This window comes from Balaenoptera ricei, chromosome 4 (genome assembly GCF_028023285.1).
Source record: "Balaenoptera ricei isolate mBalRic1 chromosome 4, mBalRic1.hap2, whole genome shotgun sequence".
Classification (NCBI taxonomy): domain Eukaryota; kingdom Metazoa; phylum Chordata; class Mammalia; order Artiodactyla; family Balaenopteridae; genus Balaenoptera; species Balaenoptera ricei.
This window is the reverse complement of record NC_082642.1, coordinates 152334837-152354677: the sequence shown is the minus strand read 5'-3', so window position 1 is coordinate 152354677 and position 19841 is coordinate 152334837. Positions and strand designations below refer to the sequence as shown.

Below are 19841 nucleotides of genomic sequence, written 5' to 3'. Positions count from 1 at the left end.
AACTATAATTAATTTTGATTGCTCTTGTGCCTATGGATGTGGCTAGGACGGTCCCGTTCCAAGACCTCCCCTGGGGCTGAGGTTAACCATGGGGTAAGCTGAGGCAGGTTCTTCTCCAGGTGGTGGCAGAGATGCAGGAGGAAAATGGAAACAAGGGGAGCTTCTTAGGCTTAGGCTGGGAAGTGGCACACTTTCCTTCCACCCACATGCCATGGCCAACGCAAGTCCTATGGCCAAGTCCAAAGTCAGCATGCAAGAAAAAATGGTCTGGTCAAGGATGTGGATGCAGAGAGGGGTTAAGATTTGGCCAATCTTTATATATATATATGGAGAGAGAGAGAGAGAGAGAGAGGGAGAGAGGGAGACTCCATTCTACATATAAAATCATCTCTGTAAATACAATTAAAATATAAGAATATAATGTATTTTGTTATATTACGTACTATGTATAGTATACATAGTGAATAATACAGCAGTATAGGTGATTCCATATGTGTACGATTCTAGTTCATGTATCTGTCTATAAGATTCCAGTGAGAATGCTCCCATCTGTCTCTCTCAGAGTTCTTTTTGGCTTAGTCACTGAGATACGGGGCTGGGGAGTTTGTAGCTGCCCTGTTAGATGATGATCTCCTTTGGAACAGAAACAACATCCTAAACTTTTCATCTGTGATGATATATATATATATATATATATATATATATATATATATATATATATTTATATATTTATATATTTATAAATTTATTTATTTATTTTTGGCTGCGTTGCGTCTTCGTTGCTGCACACGGGCTTTCTCTAGTTGTGTCGAGCAGGGGCTACTCTTCGTTGTGGTGCGCGGGCTTCTCATTGCGGTGGCTTCTCTTGTTGTGGAGCACGGGCTCTAGATGTATGGGCTTCAGTAGTTGTGGCGCACAGACTTAGTTGCTCCGCGGCATGTGGGATCTTCCCGGACCAGGGCTCCATCCCGTGTTCCCTGCATTGGCAGACGGATTCTTAACTACTGCGCCACCAGGGAAGTCCCTGTGATTATATTTTTGATTCACTGGCCCCTGGCAAGCCCCTGCTAGCTTCCTGGGTCAGCAGCTTCCATGGTTTTCAGGCACAATCCTCTTAGGTTGAGCTGGAGGAGACAGGACTGCCTTTAAGCCAGGGATGAGAGTCTTTCACAGAAACTCTTAGCAGTAAGGACATTTTGTTTACGGACAGGGAATAGTACTACATCTGGGTCAGCCGGGTCTGTCTGCACCTCCTCCTTGAGACTCTCCCAGCAGTGATGGAGCTGCCTGGGTCTCTCCTTCCCTAGATGCCCACCTGGTAGCAGGCCACAAGGAGGCCACTGGTGCCCCATGAAAACAGCGTGTGGCAGCCAGCTGGTCTGACTTCCTCTGTATAAACTGGGCAGCGTCCTGGTAATGTAGGCAGACACCTCACTTTGGCAGTTTGTTGGCTCTCGGGAAATATTACAGAACGCGCTGGGAAAACTTTAATGTGGAAGGAGAGGGACAAAGAACTACTACACACAAGGAGAACTGGGGTGCAGTGATGGAAGGGGGACATGCTGGTGTGACACCAAGAGAGGGCTATTTCAGGTGGATGAGGGAGGGAGGGGAGGAGGGGCAGCTTCTCCGAGGAGATGACATTTCAACTGAGTTCAGTGTAACAGGGAGGAATCAGTCATGCAAAGACCTGGGGGAAGAGATGTCAGGGTCGGGAGACCATCAGGTGCAAACATCTCAAGGGAGTAACAGTCTGCCCTAGAATCTCCCACTTCCAAAGGTAACCTTCTCTGATATGCCCATACTTTCTTGTGTTTCAAAAGGAAGCATTCTTTCAGAGCCCATGAGTGCACTAAGGAAGACCTTCTTCCAACAGGATTGGTTATTTATTTTTTTAAATAGACTTTACCTTTTAGAGCAGTTTTAGGTTCACAGCAAAATTGAGTAGAAGGTTCAGAGATTTCCCATACACCCCCTGCCCCGACACACGCATGGCTTCCCCACTACCGATAGCGCTGGCCAGAGGGTACGTTTGTTACAGTTGATGAACCTACCTTGACATATCATCACCCAGAGTTCATACTTTACATCAGGGTTCACTCTTGGTGCTGTACCTTCTATGGGTTTGGACCAGTGTATCATGACACGTATCCACCATTGTAGTGGATACAGAGTAGTTTCACTGCCCTAAAAATCCTCTGATTGGTTATTTTCAAATACAGTGAAACTTCACAAATGTCATTTACATAGCAAAAGAAGAGCAACCAAGTACAGCTTTTTTCGTTTTTCCTCTTTCTTTAAGATTGTAAAGGTCTTTGACGTGTGAAAGGCGGGCTTTTATTAACTCGGCATTTGTATCATAAACATAATTCCCAGACAAGCAGGAAAGTCCCAGAATTCTGAGTCATTGATGTTTGAATAGACGTTTTGTAAGGCCAGGCATTTGCTTTCACAAATAAAGCATTGATGAGCTCAACGGTTGCTTGAAATGAACCGGGAAAGTTTTATAATATGCACTTGGCCTTCAGAAGACAGTGCTGTGATCTATAACAATTTTCCCCTCTTTAATCTGTATTCAAAATTACAAGAAAATTTCTCTTTCTGGCCACCTGTCTTGGTCAGTGTTCAGTGTGAGGGAGACCCATATCTGAAAATAGAATAACAATTAAGCAAGTTCGTGTGGAAAAATAAGATATTCCCCTGACATACGCTAGATATCTGCTCTTGGTACGTGGGCTGCAGGGCTGCAGTGCTGTCTTCTTTCACGATGGGAGGTTTACGAAAATGAAGAAGGATTCTGTCTGTGAAATACCATTTTGGCAGATGTTTGATCTGCCACAAGAAATGGTTCTTTCTTTTTTTTTTTTTTTGATAAAGTGAATGGTGTTTTTCAAAAAAAATTATTTATTTTATTTATTTTTAGTTTTGGCTGCATTGGGTCTTCGTTGCTGCACGCGGGCTTTTCTCTAGTTGCGGCGAGCGGGGGCTACTCTTCGTTGCAGTGCGCGGGCTTCTCATTGCGGTGGCTTCTTTTGTTGCTGAGCACGGGCTCAGTAGTTGTGGCTCACGAGCTTAGTTGCTCCACGGCATGTGGGATCTTCCCTGGCCAGGGCTTGAACCTGTGTCCCCTGCATTGGCAGGCGGATTCTTAACCACTGCACCACCAGGGAAGCCCCAGAATGGTTATTTCTTATTCCGGACTGCTGGTAACACAGCTGGAATGTTTTAATACACTAGTGCACTTCATTAATAGAAAGGTCTAAAAATAGAACTGGAGAGCTCAGAAGGGGGCGGAGAATTAGGTAGTTCAGGCTCCAGTCTCTGACTGTTGAGAATGAAATACCTCATGAGGACTTTGCCAACAGCAAATTGTGGGCAACACTAGCTATCCTCATTGAAGAGAATGCGATTCAAAAAAAGAGAACAGTTCAGCTTGATATAAAGAGCTGGAGTTGGGTTGGGGACTCAGTGGGCAGAAATTGAGGAGATAGGAGAGCCTCTGTGGAAATAAGGTCATAGAATTTCAAATACCCAGGTCATGGGCTTAAGTACCTCCTTTCCTCTCTCTCTCTCTCTCTCCCCTAAACTTTCCATTTTCTTAACCATTCCAAACAGGTTATTCCCTGACTCAAACTGTCCATTTGGGCAAGGAAGTCCACGCTGAGAGACCCCAATTATAGAGGGGAGCGAATACAGCTATCTGTTCCAGGAGGTTAGAGAGGAAAAAACCATGGCCCGAACATGTGGGCACAGCTCCCTTGGCAGTGAGGAATCTCTGAGTCCTCTGTTGTCTGATGAGATCAAATCATCTCCACCCTTGAATCTTTGGGTCCTGGGGTGGGTGTCAAGGCTCATTTGCTCCCTCACTTGGTGCAGGATCTCTCCGTAATCACAATACTGACTCTTGTTTGAACCCCTCTGGTGATGGGTAAGTCAGTTCTTTGTGAGTCTGCTCACTCAGCTAGGTCAATCCAACATACGCCATCACGGCAGTACGATGTAACCTCCTGGTAAATTGAACAAAATCCTTACTGCCTGGGGCTCACTCTCAGTGACTCCGATAGAATTGTTCTGGGGAGGGTGCTGGCATCAGTATTATTTAAAACTCTGCCCATGATGCCAATAAACATCCAAGGTTGAGAGCAATGGCTCTGGTGTTTTTTGTACTGATGGAGGTCAGCTTTCCAGGAGCTGCCACCCATCTAAGCTAATTCTGTCCTCTGGAGTCAAGTCTATCTCTTCTTTTACGTGACAGCCTTTCAGACATATGAGCTTGCTAACCTGCCCCTAAGTTTGTATCACTTCCCTGAGGTTTTTTCTTCTCCAGGCGAAGCCACTCATTTTCTCAAAAGTTACTCCTATTATGTGGTTTTGCTTCCCTCACCATCCTGATCTTAAGCTACATTGTCAGGATGCCACTTACAGTGTGTGTCTCTTCATGCTTTTGTTTCATTGTGAGCTTGCTGTCACCTAAATCCCCTCAATTTTCTCCCACAAAAGGCTTACAGCTTAGTCGGGCAGACAGGCATGCCAACAAACCAAAGCTTCCCCATCCTGTAATTATGAAATTGATTTTTAAAGTCTAAATGCAGGACTTTTATTTACCCTTATCATATTTTATCTTGTTCTGTTTACCTATCTAACTCCATCCTGCAAAAATACTGTTAAGAGTTGCCTGCTTGGTAAGGTGTCTTTATCCATGTTATTAATAACAGTAACAATAAGAGACTCTATTTATTGACTGTAAACACTTATTGACTGGAAGCACCACCAGATTGGATTGAAAGAGACAGAAATAGAGCCCCAACTTCTATGGGTAGGAAGTAGGTTGAGAAGGCTACAGAATCACCAAGTGTTCTTACAGGAAATGAAAGATGCTCAGAGAAAGAGGCAAGAGTCCAGAGCGTGCAGCCAAGAGCCACTTGAGAGTCCTGGGCCCTAGAAAGAAACTTGCACCATCTATGCAGCTGGAGCGCAGAATTGCTTTGGACCAGTGCTGACTGCAGCCTCCTGTTTCTCCCCTTTTTGAATGGGAGCGTCTATTGTGATTTTTTTGTTTTGCTTGTCCCGCCATTGTGTGCGGAGTATGTGTCTGTACGTAGGGGTGAATATAATTGGTCTCTATAGTTCATAGTATTCCGATGGTGATGAACAACCCTCACTGAGTTGTTCAAGAAGAGCCACACTCAGAGAGCTTCATTTATACTTGGACGTGACTTACAAGGATGAGACTTTTGGCTCGTCTTGGGAGGAGTGAGTATATTTTGCATGTAATACGTGTCCAGAGGCAGATTGAATCTGGGCGCTGTAGCTGCTTGACCAGTAGAATATTGGGAAGTGACATTGTGCCAGTTTTCAGGCCTAGGCCTGAAGAAACCGGCAGCTTCTGCCTCCTATCTCTTGAGATGCTTATTCTTGGAATCCAGCCACCATGTTGACAGGAAACTCAAGCTGCCCAATAGAGAAGCTTTCATAGGGGAGGAGCCAGTAGCCAGAACAATTGCCAGCCAAGTGAGAGAGTCACCTTGGAAGTGATGGGTCAGCCCCAGTAGAGCTGCCCCAGCTTATTCCAGGTGGGGCAGAGCTGAGTTGTCGCTACTGAGCCCTGCTCAAGATCAGATTCGTGTACACAGTAAATTGTTGTTGTTGAGTTAAACCACTAAGTTTGGAGCAATTTGATTCACAGTGGTAAGAACAGTGCCAGGCACTGTGCTTCTGACTTTTCATATATTTTCTTACTTAATCCTCCTAACAGTGCTATGACATAGGCATTATTTCTCCTCCTGATAGATGAGAAAATTGGGGCTCAGTGGTTTAGGTACATGCCGAAGGTCATACAAGTAGTAAATGGCAATACTGGGATTGAAACTGAGCAATATTGGATTGTATCATCTTTTTAACCTCTAAAATGCTGAGTAGGACAGGGCTGAGGTAAGAGAGCCAGGCAGCCATTTAACAGATACTTAGAGAGTGCTTTCTGGGGAGAGAAAAATAAATAAAACATAGTGCAAGAAAGTGATAGCTTAGGGAGGAGACAGACATGAAAACAAATAAATACAGTTGAATATGATGTGCCATGATAGCCAAAGTGGAGGGATACAACCACGCTTCCAGTTCTTTCTCTGTAGATTTTCTACTCTCATAGATACATACATGTTTTAATAAAGAAGTGATAGTGCTCTATAAATATTCTAGGACATTTTTTTCACATCTTTCTCTATCATGTATACAAGCCCACTATTTTAAACTGATGATCATGATTTATTAAACTGTCTCCCCCAAAGATGTTTCTAATTTTTTTTTGCTAGTGCATGCAATATTGCATCAGATATCTTTATATATATAACACACATGTGAGTGTTTCTTTAGGAATTGTTGGTTCAAAGGTAATGATTGTGATTTCTGAAAATTATTACCAGAAAAGCTTTATCAGTTTGTACTTTTTTTTAAACATCTTTATTGGAGTATAATTGCTTTATAATGTTGTGTTAATTTCTGCTGTGTAACAAAGTGAATCAGCTATACGTATTATCAGTTTGTACTTTTACCAAGAATGTATGAAAAGGCCAGTTTCCCCCATATTTCATTCTTATGAACACTGCTTTTATCAGTCTGTTAAGTTTTTGCCATGCTGATGGGAGAATAAAGTATTATTCTTGTTTTAATTTGTAGTTTCCAGATTATCAGAGCATTTTGTTTTCTTTTGGACACTTGTACATATATTTTTTTGGAATTTCTGGTTTACATCCTTTCCTGTTTTCTTTTTTTTTAATCCTTTTTTTCTTACGGATTTGTATGAGTTCTTTAAATAGTCTAGACATTACTCTCATTAATTGTTGCAAAGATTTTCTCCAAGTCTGTTTCTTGTATTTTAATTTTGCTTAAGGAGTCTTTTCTTATGAAAACATTAAATGTTCATGATAACAGATCTTTTTTTAAAATAATTTTTTAATTTTATTTATTTTATTTTTGGCTGCGTTGGGTCTTCATTGCTGCGCACGGGCTTTCTCTAGTTGTGTCGAGTGGGGGCTACTCTTAGTTGTGGTGTGTGGGCTTCTCATTGCGGTGGTTTCTCTTGTTGTGGAGCATGGGCTCTAGGCACGCGGGCTTCAGTAGTTGTGGCACTCGGGCTCAGTAGTTGTGGCTCACAGGCTCTAGAGTGCAGGCTCAGTAGTTATGGTGCACAGGCTTTGTTGCTCCGCAGCATGTGGGATCTTCCCGGACCAGGGCTCAAACCCATGTCCCCTGCATTGGCAGGTAGATTCTTAACCACTGTGCCACCAGGGAAGCCCTGATAGCAGATCTTTTAATTTTCGTTTTTGGAAATTCTGGTTTTGTCTTGGTTAAGAATAACTTTCTCCAAGGTTATAAATTCTCTGTATTTTCTCATAATGTTTATAATTTTTTTTTTTTTTAAAATGCTTAGCCCTTCAACCCATCTGGACTTTGTTTTGGAGTATTCTACACAGAAGGGAAGTCTAGCTTAATTTTTCTTAATAAATATCTAATTGTCTCAACACCATTTATTTGTTTATCCATCTTTTTCCCATTGAATTGAAACTTTATAAAAATGTTGTATATCTGGGACTGTTTCTGGACTCTGTTATTTTATTGATTTATTTTTCTATTCCTGTACCAATAGCACACTCTTTTCATTAACTCAGATTTGAAGTATGTTTTGGTATTTAATAGTAGTTCCCTTTAATCTTTTCAAAACAAAGTTCTTATATTTTCTTCTCATGATGAACTTTGAAATCAACTTGCCAATTCCATAAAAAATTCCATTGGATGCTGATTCAGATTGCATTGAATTTATAGATTAACTTGGGGAGGACTGACATCTTTACAATTTTTTATCTTCCCATCCATAATGACTGCATTTGCTTTATTAAAAAAACCAATATCATTACATTTTGTAATAGAGATTTTTTACCCTGGGTCTCAACCCTACAAACTCTGATTTAATTAGTCTTGTTGTGATTCCAGTATGCACCCAGGGGACAAAACCATTCTTGTAGTTTTTTTTTTAAATGTTAATTCCTGTACATTTTTCACTAGGTTTATTTCTAGGTGTATTACATATCTGTTTGTTGCTATTATTCATGGTATTTCTAAAAAGTTCAAGTTAGACAACTACTTTATACCTTATGCCAGAATAAATTATAGATGGCTTAAATAACTAAATATAAAAACGAAACTATGAAAGTATTAGAAGAAAACATCAGAGGCATTCAATTTTTTATTGCTTGTATATAATAAAGGTATTGATTTTGTATCTGATATTATTTTTAAATAGTATTTTCTTCAGTTCTCTTGGGACAGCAATTTGTCTACATGTAGGAAAATTTTTATTTTTTTTTCCACATTTATACCTCTTATTTCTTTTACTTTTCTCTCTTTTTAAATAGGACCTATTATATGGAACAATGAAGGATGGTAGCTGTGATGGTTGTCTTGTTTTCAATCTTAATAGAAACTTTCTAATCTTTCATTATTAAATATGATAGTTTCTGTGATAGGCTGCATGATTTTACATCCTTTTTTACTGTAATAACAGTTTTTTTTTTTTTTTTTGGTCTTGTGCTAACCTTGTCACCTGGTTTTGGAATCAAATTGATGTTAGCTGTGTAGAATGAGTCTGGATTCTCTTTACTTTTGTGTACTTCCAGATAGATGTATAATTTAAGGATTATCAGTTTCTTCATGGAACAGAAATTCATATAAAAGTATTTGGTCTTGGTGCCATTTTTTTGTTTTACGGATTCAAGCTTTGACTACCTATTAAATTTTTATAAAGGTATTCATCTATTCACATTTTCAGCCTCTTCTTGGATCAATTTTGATTAATCCATATTTTTATAGAAAATCACACCCTTGAGATTTTCAAAAATTTTATATAGTATTATTTGCTTTTGTTTAATAAAATCTCATAAAATCTCATATCTCGAGTTAGGCTCCTTTTCCCATTGTTAATAATTCCCATTGTTAATTAATATTTGAAATATTGATTCCAAATTAATTATTTGGAATTAACTAATCTATTTTTCTTTCACACTTCAAACAAAACTAGAACTTTAGGATTGTTTTCACTAATTTCTCTCTACTCTCCAACCCTGCTGCCTCCCATGTTGAGATCTTCTGGGATTTTTAAGTTGTAGATTATTATTAAAAAATTTTAAAAGATATTTCTAAGCAAACTCTGTTTTATTAGTTTTTCTGTTTACTGTTGATCCATGGGTCCCACCACATTTTCCTTTTTTTTGAATTAATTTCTCTTTCTTGCTTGATTAAATCTATTAGAGAAGGCCTGTGTGTGAATCTTTGAATGTCTGTGAAAAATGCCTTTATTTTGTTTTTCCTTTTCAGTGTTAATTTGGGTAGGAATCAGATTCTAGGTTCAAAGTAATTGCCCCTCAGAACTTTTAAGGTATTACTCAATTGTCTTTTAGCATCATGTCTTGTCAAGGAGAAATTTGATGCTGCTCAGAAACTCATTCATTTTAAGTAGCCTGTTTTATTCTCTCATGAAGCACTTAGGATTTTCTTCTTATCTTTGAACTTCTGAATTTTACAACAGTGGGGTTAAAAAAAAATTCAAAGAGTAGGTCTTTTGGAAAGTGAAGAATAGTTTTAATTCATGTTTCTTCAGCCCTGGGAAATTTTCTTTTTGTTTCTTTATTACTTGTTCTTTTCCATTTCTAGAATTTTTTCTGTTCTCTATTTCTAGAATTTTCATTAGATGGATATTGGCACTTCATACCTTTTAAAAATATATTTTTTCCATTTTTCCCTTTTGGTGATATATTCTTAAATAATCCCTTGGCTCAATTATCCAGGTCAACAAGTTACTATTTAACTGTGAACTTTCTCTGACTCCATATATTCACTGAGTGTTTTAATTTCTGAGTCAATTCTTACAATTTCTAAGATTTCTCAGATTTTCTTGTGTAGTAGCTGATTCTTAATCTATAGATCTGATAGACACTCGTATCTTTTCACAACATGAAATTTGTTAATCCTTCTTCTATTTGCACTATAAACTCTGTTGCCTTCAGTATTATTTCTTCTTCATAATGACTTCTGTGCTGCTCTTTCCTTAAGTCTTTGATTCTTTGTTATCTGCTCATCTCATCTTCATTTAGTTTGTCCCTCTGGGCATGCCGTTTCTGATTACAGGTGCTCATCTCTGGTTGGGCTGCTGGGGGTTGGGCAGGATGGGCTGCTGAGAGGGTGTTCGGGCTTTTCTCAGTGTGTCTTCCACATCCACGCTTTTTCCTAATCAGCATTGCTCTGGGCCCCCAGGAGGCTGATCTCTGCATCACTGGGCTCCCTTGCTCACTGCCTTCCAGTTGGCTCAGCCAAAGGGACACTCCAGCTGAATCTAGAGGACAGGAGGAAAGATTGGAGTATTGATCTCCCCTTCTCTTCTGTCCTCCCTCTGTCATCCTGGTTTTGGCAGAGGTGGTGTTTTCTATCTATAGGCAGAAGTCCTGGAGGGACACTTCTCCCCTGAAGCTACAGCTCTTCCTTGTTTCTGGTAACTGCTCCATCCTTCCCCCTTCTGGACTGGGGAAGGCCATGGTTCTCCACTGGTGCTGACCCCTGGGAGCTTCATCATCCTCGGATGATTCCCTCGGCCCTGTCCTTACCTCTTGAAATAGTCCATTTTCGAGTATCTCTTTGATCAACTTTTTGAGTGTGCCGTCCATTTCATGGAAGCACCCTGATGGAGATGCTGGTGCAATGTTTTTTGTTGTGGCTCCTCCATATCCTCTCAGGGTTTCCTTGGCTATGGGATTAGTTGGAGAACTCATGTCAGCTATAAGAAATAACCCCCAAACCCTAGTAACTCAATAAAGATTTGTTTTTCTCTCTATTGATTGCGGGATCCCGGCTCTTTCCATCTTGGAGCACTGTCATCTTCCAGGGGCCCCTCACACATCTTCATTGGATCCTTCACCTTCAGAGAAGAAAGAATGAGGATGATGATTGTACAGGACTTTCATAAGCAGGCCTGGAAGGGGTACATTTCATTGCCACCTATTGGCTAGGTACTAGTTACATGACCTCAACCTAAGTACAAAGGAAGCTGGCAAATATAGCTTTCCTGTGCCCAGGAAGAGGCAGGTGGGTCTGGTGAGTGTCAAGCCACTTTCTGCCATAGCTTCAGGTGAATGATGCCTCTCTGGCCTGAGCGCCCCAGTCTATCACTTTAACCAGTGCTATATGCTGTTGTTGGTCACCGCTCAGTTCAAGGCGGGAGGAGGGAGAAGCCAAAAGATGTAGCTGCTGCAAATGCAGTGATCCAGTATTGTTTTTGCCAGATTTGCCCCTCTAGCTTCTTGGATCCATTGCCTTGGAGCTTGGAGGACAGTGTAACGACCCCTCTCTGTAGCAGACTTCTTCTGCACAAGTGTTGGTTGTATTTTTCTCCAACAAGTTGATCCTGTCTGATTTTTGTCTTTCTGTTTTTTGTCTCAAAATTTCTAGTTAATGTTGGGTACTGTTTCCTGTTTTTCACTGCTCTTATGGCTTCACTATTTAAAAAACCATCTCTTCTATCTTTTATAAGGATGTGGAGCAGGAGGGGAACTAGGTGAACGTACTAAGTTTGTCACTTAGTCCAAATCTCCATCTTTTTGTGAAATTTGAAGAGTGTGGAGTGATTGGCTTAGGAGCAGTTCCAATGTGCAGTATGAAGAGGCTGCTAAAAGAAAAATGAAATCACGAGCTACTTTGATAGACATATATTGATACGAAAAGGGTGATTGATGATTCTGTATTCTCATAATTTCTGGAATACTTTTTTTTAGCTCTGGATATTGCAATTTATAATACACAAGTTAGGGTTTGTCAAGTGGAGGACATCTATGATGGTGATTGTTCTAGAAAACATGTCATAAGGTAATTGTGGAGGTGGCCATGGATATCCTGCATGGAGAGTGAAATGTAAGGTGGGATAGGGTGTATGTGCGTTAAAATATGCAGATTTTATGATAGCTGTTAATCTGCTGTGGATTTTTAAGGGGATTGATGTTAAGTATTGATTTGTATATTCTATAAATCCTCTTCCCTTTAAAAGTATTGAGACTTTTTTTTTGCCTAACTCTGATCCTAAACACTTTTCCTTGTCCTCTAAGGTGACCAACGGTGGCCTCCTATCTGCCATGTTTGGATCATTTTGTGATATTTTCTTCTTCTTGGCAGTTTTGGAAGTTGCGGTTCTCAAAATGGTGATATTTACCCTTTTAAAAATGTCCTTTTGGTTATGCACTGCCGGGGGAAAGAATGTGTACAGTTCTGCTCAGGAGAACAGGTTGCAAAATGGAAGGGGTGAATGCCTCCTTCTACAAAAACAGTAGCATGATCTTGTTTTGCCCCTTGTGTCTTCTTTCTCTCAATGGTAATGTCTGCATGAAGGAATGCACCCATGAGCTTCTTTATGATGCATGATCTTGTGGGAAAGGGAATGGTAAATTCACCTTCCTTTGCACATGTATCCATTTATTCCATCTATCCATCCGTTTATTCACTCGTTCAAGAAATGTATTGTTCCTATTGTGAGCCAGGTATTATTTTAGGTACTAGGAATATAGCGTAAATATAAGCCTCATGGAGCCTTACATTCAGTTGGGGAAATAAAATAAATGAACTCATAAACATAGTGATAAGTGTGGTGAAGGAAAATAAACCTGGGTCACTCAGTCCGGGGGCAAAAACCCAGCCAGAGCATCTGATTGGCCACGAGAGGTCATGTGACCAGCCTTCCTCACCAGATGTAGGAGCAGGCAGGGTGGAGGCATTTTCAGCTTCGGTGGTGATATTGATAGGCTATGAAGGTAAACAGTATGTGTAGGTAGAAGTTCCCAAACATGGAGAAAGGGTTAAGAGGCTGACAGCCAAATCCATGGCAAGACTGTCCAGGACAGTGTCCAAAGATGACATAATCCTTCATGTAAATTGGTGACAGTCCAACCTAGTTGAGGGGTCCAGGCTTACAGCCCAGTTACTGGAACCGCTTTTTTCCATCAACTTCTATTTGTGAGAGGAAACCCTTTATACAGCTTTGTTCTTAACAATGTTCTAGCTTTAGAATAAAAATTTTTTGTTGGGGTGTGTTCTATGATCAAAGCTCCCGTTCTTCACCACCCATGCAATCCATGAGATATTTGAGAAATTTACAACATGCATATTTTGGAGAGGAAGTCTAGCCTGAGCGAGGTGTCAGACGCTGGGGGCATCTTGGAAAACCATCTAGAAGATAAAGACACCATCTGTGTGCTCTTAGGTAACCACATTATGGCTGAAGGCCCGGTGTTGGTGATGCCAATAGATGGGCAAGGCAGTGATTCGGTAAATGAGCAAGAAGACCATTTTTATTTCTACTATGAAGTGTTGTCTTTGTTAAAATAAATAAGATCATATTTCTTTGATTTTAGGTAGCATTATACTAAAGCATTGAATGGGCCTGTGTCCTTGCTCTGAAAGGCAAAACAGAAGAAAATCCCAATGCCTGGCACTGTTAACTTTAATAGGGTCAAAGTATATTAAGACAAAAATGATTCTGTTGAAAAATGTAAGTAGGACAATTATGAATGAATCTGTTAATTCTTGAGAAAAATAGGGCTGAATGGTTTGGAGTTGAGGCTTAGGACCCAGAGGGCTTGGGTTTGAATCTTTGTTTGTTTTGCTATAAGATTTTGAACAAGGAATCTAACTTCTGTGTTCCTCAGTTATCTAGGAGGCAAGATAATAACTCACCTGATTGTTGAGAATTAAATGAACTAATAAATTTAAGATCAATGCAGGGCAGAAAATAGGTGCTCAATAAATATGAGCTGTTTTTATTTGTAATCATCCTCATCTTTCCTCATGGATGAATGTCAGAAAGATAGCCAGGATAATAGCAGGCCTTCTTCAGCATTGAGAGAGATAATTATTAATTACTTCCATCCAACATGTCAATCCATTTTGTTTCCTAGGGGAACATAAGTCCCTGTTTATCTTGGGAGCATATCAGGACTCATCAAGTCAGAGATTCTCAAGGGGCCCTATGAAGCAGCTTTGTAGCAGAGGCTTGTGGCCACCTCCATTTGCCTTCAAAAATCTTCTAATTTAAGATCTCGTCTTCCTGCGTCTTCAAAGCATAGTCCTGGGCATTGCATCGGAGTTGATCACGGGCACTTGAGTGAATTCAAAGTGCCTGCTGTGTCTGCACTGTGTACTCCAGTGCACGCCCATGGGAGCAACAGAGCAAGTGGTCAGGTTCTTAAATTTATATCATCAAATATAACTTTAAGAGTTAACTTTACACCTGTGTTTGGGGAGTTCAAAGCACGTGGATCTATTTTCATTTAGGCAACGGGACAACTTGCCCTTCTGCCACTCTTCAGGGCTCTTAATCCTGACAGAGGACCGGTCAAGAGTTGGATTGGGACTGTGCATGCTGATTTAGGACACATGCTGCTCATTCTATGTACCAGATTCTCTAGCTGTGTCTCAGATCAGAGTGCCAGACCCACCTCAGCCTGCTTCAGCCCAGGAAAAACTATGTTCCTGCCGTTCTGGCATGAAATTGTGCCTTGAGCATTTATTAATTCATAGGCAAATGAAGGATGTTTCCCAGCGTGATGATGGATGATGCCCATTAAGCCAGATTTCTCAATTTGTGGCTCTTGGGTTTCTAGTTTAAATGCTGATCTGAGTTGAAAAATACCCTTAAGATTCTCATGATATTTATTTATTTATTTATATTGAGATGTAATTGACATATAAAGTTATATTAGTTTCAGCATAGCATAATGATTCGATACATGCATATATTGTGAAATGACCACCAAAATAAGTCTGGGTAACATCCATCACCACACATGGTGATGATTTTAAATGGTACCGACATATTATATTTACTAAAGAAGAGTTGGCTGTTACCGCTAATGCTGCTAGCCTTTGAAAGTTGATGACATACCACAAATATCCCTAGCTTTCCTTCACAGACCTTTCGGATGAGTCATCTGTGGCTTTATTTGAACTCACTTAGGAACGAGTTTTCAATATTTAGGCAATGAATTTCCTTAGGCCCCTCCTCCCGCTTCTGCTGCCTCTTCCTCCTTCTTGCCATGGCAGCTCCCATGTGTCGAGAACATACTACAAATCATACTGTGGTTGGCAGAATAATGGGCCCCAGAGATGTCCACATCCTAATCCATGGAACTTGTGAACATGTCCCTTTGCATGGCACAGTGGACTTTGTGGATGTGATTGATTTAAAGATTTTGAGGTAGGGAGATTTTCCTGGGTTAGCCAAGTGGGTGCAAGGTAATCACAAATGTGCTTATGAAAAAAGTGGGAAGAGCAGAGTCAGAGGGAGATCTGAAGATGCTACACTGCTGGCTTTGAAGACGACTGAAGGGGCCACCTGCCAAGGAATGCAGGCTGCCTTCAGAACCTGTGAGAAGCAAGGAAGTAGGTTCTTACCCAGAACCTCTAGAAGGAAGGCAGCCCTGATGACACCTTGATTTTAGCCTAGTGAGACCCACTTTGGACTTTTTTTATCTCTATTTACTTATTGAAGTATAGTTGATTTACAGTGTTGTGTTAATTTCTGCTGTACAGCAAAGTGACTCAGTTATACACATATATACATTCTTTTTTATATTCATTTCCATTATGGTTTATCCCAGGATATTGAATACAGTTCCCTGTGCTCTACAACAGGACCTTGTTGTTTATCCATTCTATGTGTAACGGTTTGCATCTACTAACCCCAAGCTCCCAGTCTGTCCCTCTCCCACCCCCCTCCCCCTTGGCAACCAGAAGTCTGTTCTCTATGTCTGTGACTTTGGACTTTGATCTTCAGAATCATAAGATAATACATCTGTGTTGTTTAAGCCACTAAGTTTGTGGTAATTTATTCCAGCAGCCATAGAAAACTAATACTCAGGCATTGTGTTAAGTTTTTTACACACATTATCTGAAGTTAATCCTCTCTACAATCTTTTGAGATACGTACTGTTATCTTCATTTTGCAGAAGAAGAAACAGTTGTGGGGAGATCCAAGAGGGCAGGGAACATTCCAATATATCCAAACTTGATGCAAATGTCCTTGTGTTCACTCCGTGCCCAGGCTTTGTAGATTTGGTAGCATCTAAACATGTCTCTCCTTGTGCCTTTCCAGATAGGAAGTTATGTTTCCCTTCATTTCCTGGGCATTGCATCGGAGTTGGAAACCTCTTCATCCTCTTGAGCACTTTTCTTATTCTTCTTTGAACATTCTGTAAGATACTCACTGTGTATTTCTTGGAGGACAAGAAGTACCTCAAGGTCTTTTCAAATTATTCCTTGCATGTTCATTTAGTGCAAGTTTATAAGTAAACTGAGGAGGAAAGAAGGAAGGGAACAGAGGTTCACAGAGCACCCCTTTATGTCAGGGGATTCCCATATATGATCTTATTTTATCTTCATGGGAACCCTAAGTGGTGGGTATCATAAGCCCATTTTATGGACAAGAAACTTGAGGTCAGAGTTTGGATAGCTGGCTCAGGGTCAGAGTTTTTCTTTTTTTTTCTTTTAGGATCGCTAGAATGATTTAATATTTATGGATCCTTAGAACTGTAACAGGTATACAGTAACATAGGGGTTAGCAAGCTACAACTCTTGGACCAGATCCAGCATGTGACCTCTTTTTGTACTGCCTGTGAACTGAGAATTGTCATTACATTTTTTTTATGTTACATGTATTTTATTTATTTATTTATTTTTAACCTCTTTCTTGGAGTATAATTGCTTTACAATACTGTGTTAGTTTCTGCTGTATAACAAAGTGAATCAGCTATACGTATACCTATATCCCCATATCCCCTCCCTCTTGCGTCTCCCTCCCACCCTCCCTATCCCACAGTTTTTCCATGTTGGAGTTAGGATTCGAGCCCAGGGCTACCCCATTATAAGGCCCATGATGCTGCCAGGACCACTGGAGTGGAGATTCCTGTGGACGCAGCCAGCAGAAGGGACTGCGGAACCAGACAGTGGGAAGAGGGAGATCAGACTGTGTACTATGCGGTGGAGTAAACCCACGCCGGTGAAGCCAGAGCAGCTGCGGCTTGCCGTGTCCTTTCACTGCTAACTGTCATCTGCACTCCGGACTTTTGGGCAGGTGAGATTATGCAAGGTGATGGAGGCAAGGGGAGGAATGGAGAGAGCAATTTCCAGTCTATATCAGTGTGTGGCTTATAAACCCTGGAAACAGACGATTTTCTTTCTGTAAGTGTTTTGAAATTTCCTATCAATGAGATTTATCAAGAACTCAAATATTCCCAGTAGCTAAATCATGTTTTCAAAACATCATCTGTATTGATTTAAGAAATATGAGTATCTCATTATCTCCTTTGTTTTGGATGCCTGTGTGTCTTGTTCGAGCCCATGTAAATAAATACATTTACTGAGTAAAAAAAAGAAGAGTCTACATTCAGGCATCTCACACATGACATTGAGGGGAAAAAAGAGAGGATGCAAACAAAAATACGTGTACCGAAGTCCCAGGAACTTCATGTTTGAATTGTTTTTACTGGAATTTGCAAATGACCCACGTTTTACTGGATTTGAAAATAAACCACAGTTGGGAACCAATCTTGTCCTCACTTACCTCTGCCACATTCCTGACACATGGGCCAGAGAGTTTTGGGTCAAGGTGTCCTCCGCATTTCTTTACTGAGAACTTTTATTAAGGTCAGTCTGATTACCTGGGGAGGTATGATTTAATCTCTTGAAAGAAACGGGAGACTGCCAGGTGCTAGTTCCTCGTCCTCTGAAAGTTCTCTCTGGATTATTCCTCAGCAATCCCCAGCTTCCTGGACTCAGCAGCTGAGGTATCACAATGTTTTATTCTTTTGGTTAAGATATTAATGTAAAGGTGCAGATCCTTCCTTGGAAGCTGACAAAAGCAAATCCAAAATATTCTCCCCTTAAAGGAAAACCCAACGTACAATTTTAAAAATTTGAAGAATAGTTGATTTATAATGATTCAGGTTATATACATATATATGTGTATATATATAAAACTTTTCAGATTCTTTTTCATTATAGGTTATTACAAGATATTGAATATAGTTCCCTGTGCTATATAGTAGGTCCTTGTTGTTCATCTATCTTATAGTAGCGTGAATCTGTTAATCCCAAATTCCCAATTTATCCCTCTCCCCCTTTCCCCTTTGGTAACCATAAGTTTATTTTCTATGTCTGTGAGTCTATTTCTGTTTTGTAAATAAGTTCATTTGTATCTTTTTTTAGATTCCACATATAAGTGATATCATATGAAATTTGTCTTTCTCTGTCTGACTTACTTCACTTATCAAGCATACAGTTTTTAAGGGGACAACCTAAAGTCAGAAAGTTTTAAACAGTTGTTGTTAGTACTTAAGAGTTTGGGTTCATTTAAAAAGTTTAAAATAGGAATTGATGATTTGGAAGCCTTTGTTTGGCTAGGAAGAGATCTCCCTTTTCAGTCATCTCACTGAAAGGCACCTTAGCTATTATCCTGAACAAGAAGAGTCGTGAAACTGAAACCAGCCGCTGGGAGGAGCTGGCAAGCTCGTAGGAGAAGGAACGGGGTTACCTTGTCCTGTGTGAAGTTCTCAAACTCACTTCTTGGCCTTCAGTTAGAACCATAAAAGGATCTCAGAATAGGTGAGGGGGCACTGAGAAAAACTGATTTCTGCAGAAGGAGCCCTCATAACCTCTTATGGGGACTCGTGTGGGTATTTATCGGTCTTTACAATCTAGAGATGATTCCTTGGACCTCACACAGCAGATCAGACTCCAGTTTGGTGTGATTCCAGGGTGCACCGTGTTTGATGTATGATTGTTCTATGATATCTCTGGGTCTGTGACTGGTTAGGCCTGGGGGGAGCAAGGGCACGCATTCTTTGGGAATTTGATTCCTTCCCATATCTTCTTTGATCTCCTCCCCATAAAATACTCTTCATGACTATCTCTAGACTCTCCCTTACCGTCTTCCTTTTCTGTTCCTGTTTCTAAGATGAGGCCCACTGTATCTTAAAACATCCCTTCTCTCGCCCCTGCCTGATTCTCATCCTTGGTGGCCCTCTTCTGCTGAGATCTTTTGGATGAAACTGGGCTCTCCTGAGCCTCAGGTCTAGGCCCTTTCTGCCGCACTAGGGGAAGGAGCTGAGGGGGTTTTGGCTCAGCACTCCGGGCTGCAACCGGTCCCTCTGTCTGCCCTTCCAGATCTGCTTTACATCCAGGTCTGCCACTGGCTTCCACGCAGCGACAGGGCCCCGATCCCTCCCTTAGGAATCTGCCCGGTACTCAATCCGCCCACTCCTGTTTGGATGGGCCCCTTCTGTTTGCCCTTGCCCATCCTCCCCAGGGACTGGTGTCTTGCCCCTGAATCATGGTCCGTTGGCGGGATCCCATTTATCTGTCCTGATTCTCTGATGCTGTTTGGCTGTCTTTCTCCCCACCTCCTTGAGTAGCTCCTGCTCCTGCTTCCTTCCTGCTCCTGGTTTAGTTTATTTGTTGGAAAACTTTACAGTTCACCACGTGGACAGATTGCTCCCTTCCTTCACCTGTCCCCACGCTGTCTGCCCCCCTGGATGACTCGTGGTTGGCTGTTGCCAACCCCTTTGGACCCTGGGCCCTTCTTGCGGAACTGGATTCGGAGGCTGGGTCGGCCTGCCCCCAAGTCCCTTCTACCCTATCCCCACCCCAGTGACTCCTTCATGTTCTAGGTTGGGTCCCTTCAAATCTCTTCCATCCCACTGCAATTAACCAGCCTTTGTCCATACAGTTCATACCCCCATATCTCACGTTTGTTTGGATTG

At 41.0% G+C, this 19841-nt stretch overlaps 1 protein-coding gene across 29 annotated transcripts in view; it reads left to right on the top strand.

Annotated features, from left to right (window-relative positions):
* The window catches only part of SETD4 (SET domain containing 4), a 459131-nt gene that overhangs the window by 139462 nt on the left and 299828 nt on the right, over positions 1 to 19841 (top strand). For 24 of the 29 annotated variants that reach the window (XR_009502969.1, XR_009502983.1, XR_009502978.1 and 21 more), the window contains one exon: positions 16901 to 17155. The exons of the other annotated variants lie outside the window; for them this stretch is intronic. The gene's annotated coding sequence lies outside the window, so the exon portion shown is untranslated. The remainder of the gene's footprint in view (positions 1 to 16900; positions 17156 to 19841) is intronic. 29 annotated transcript variants of the gene reach the window in all.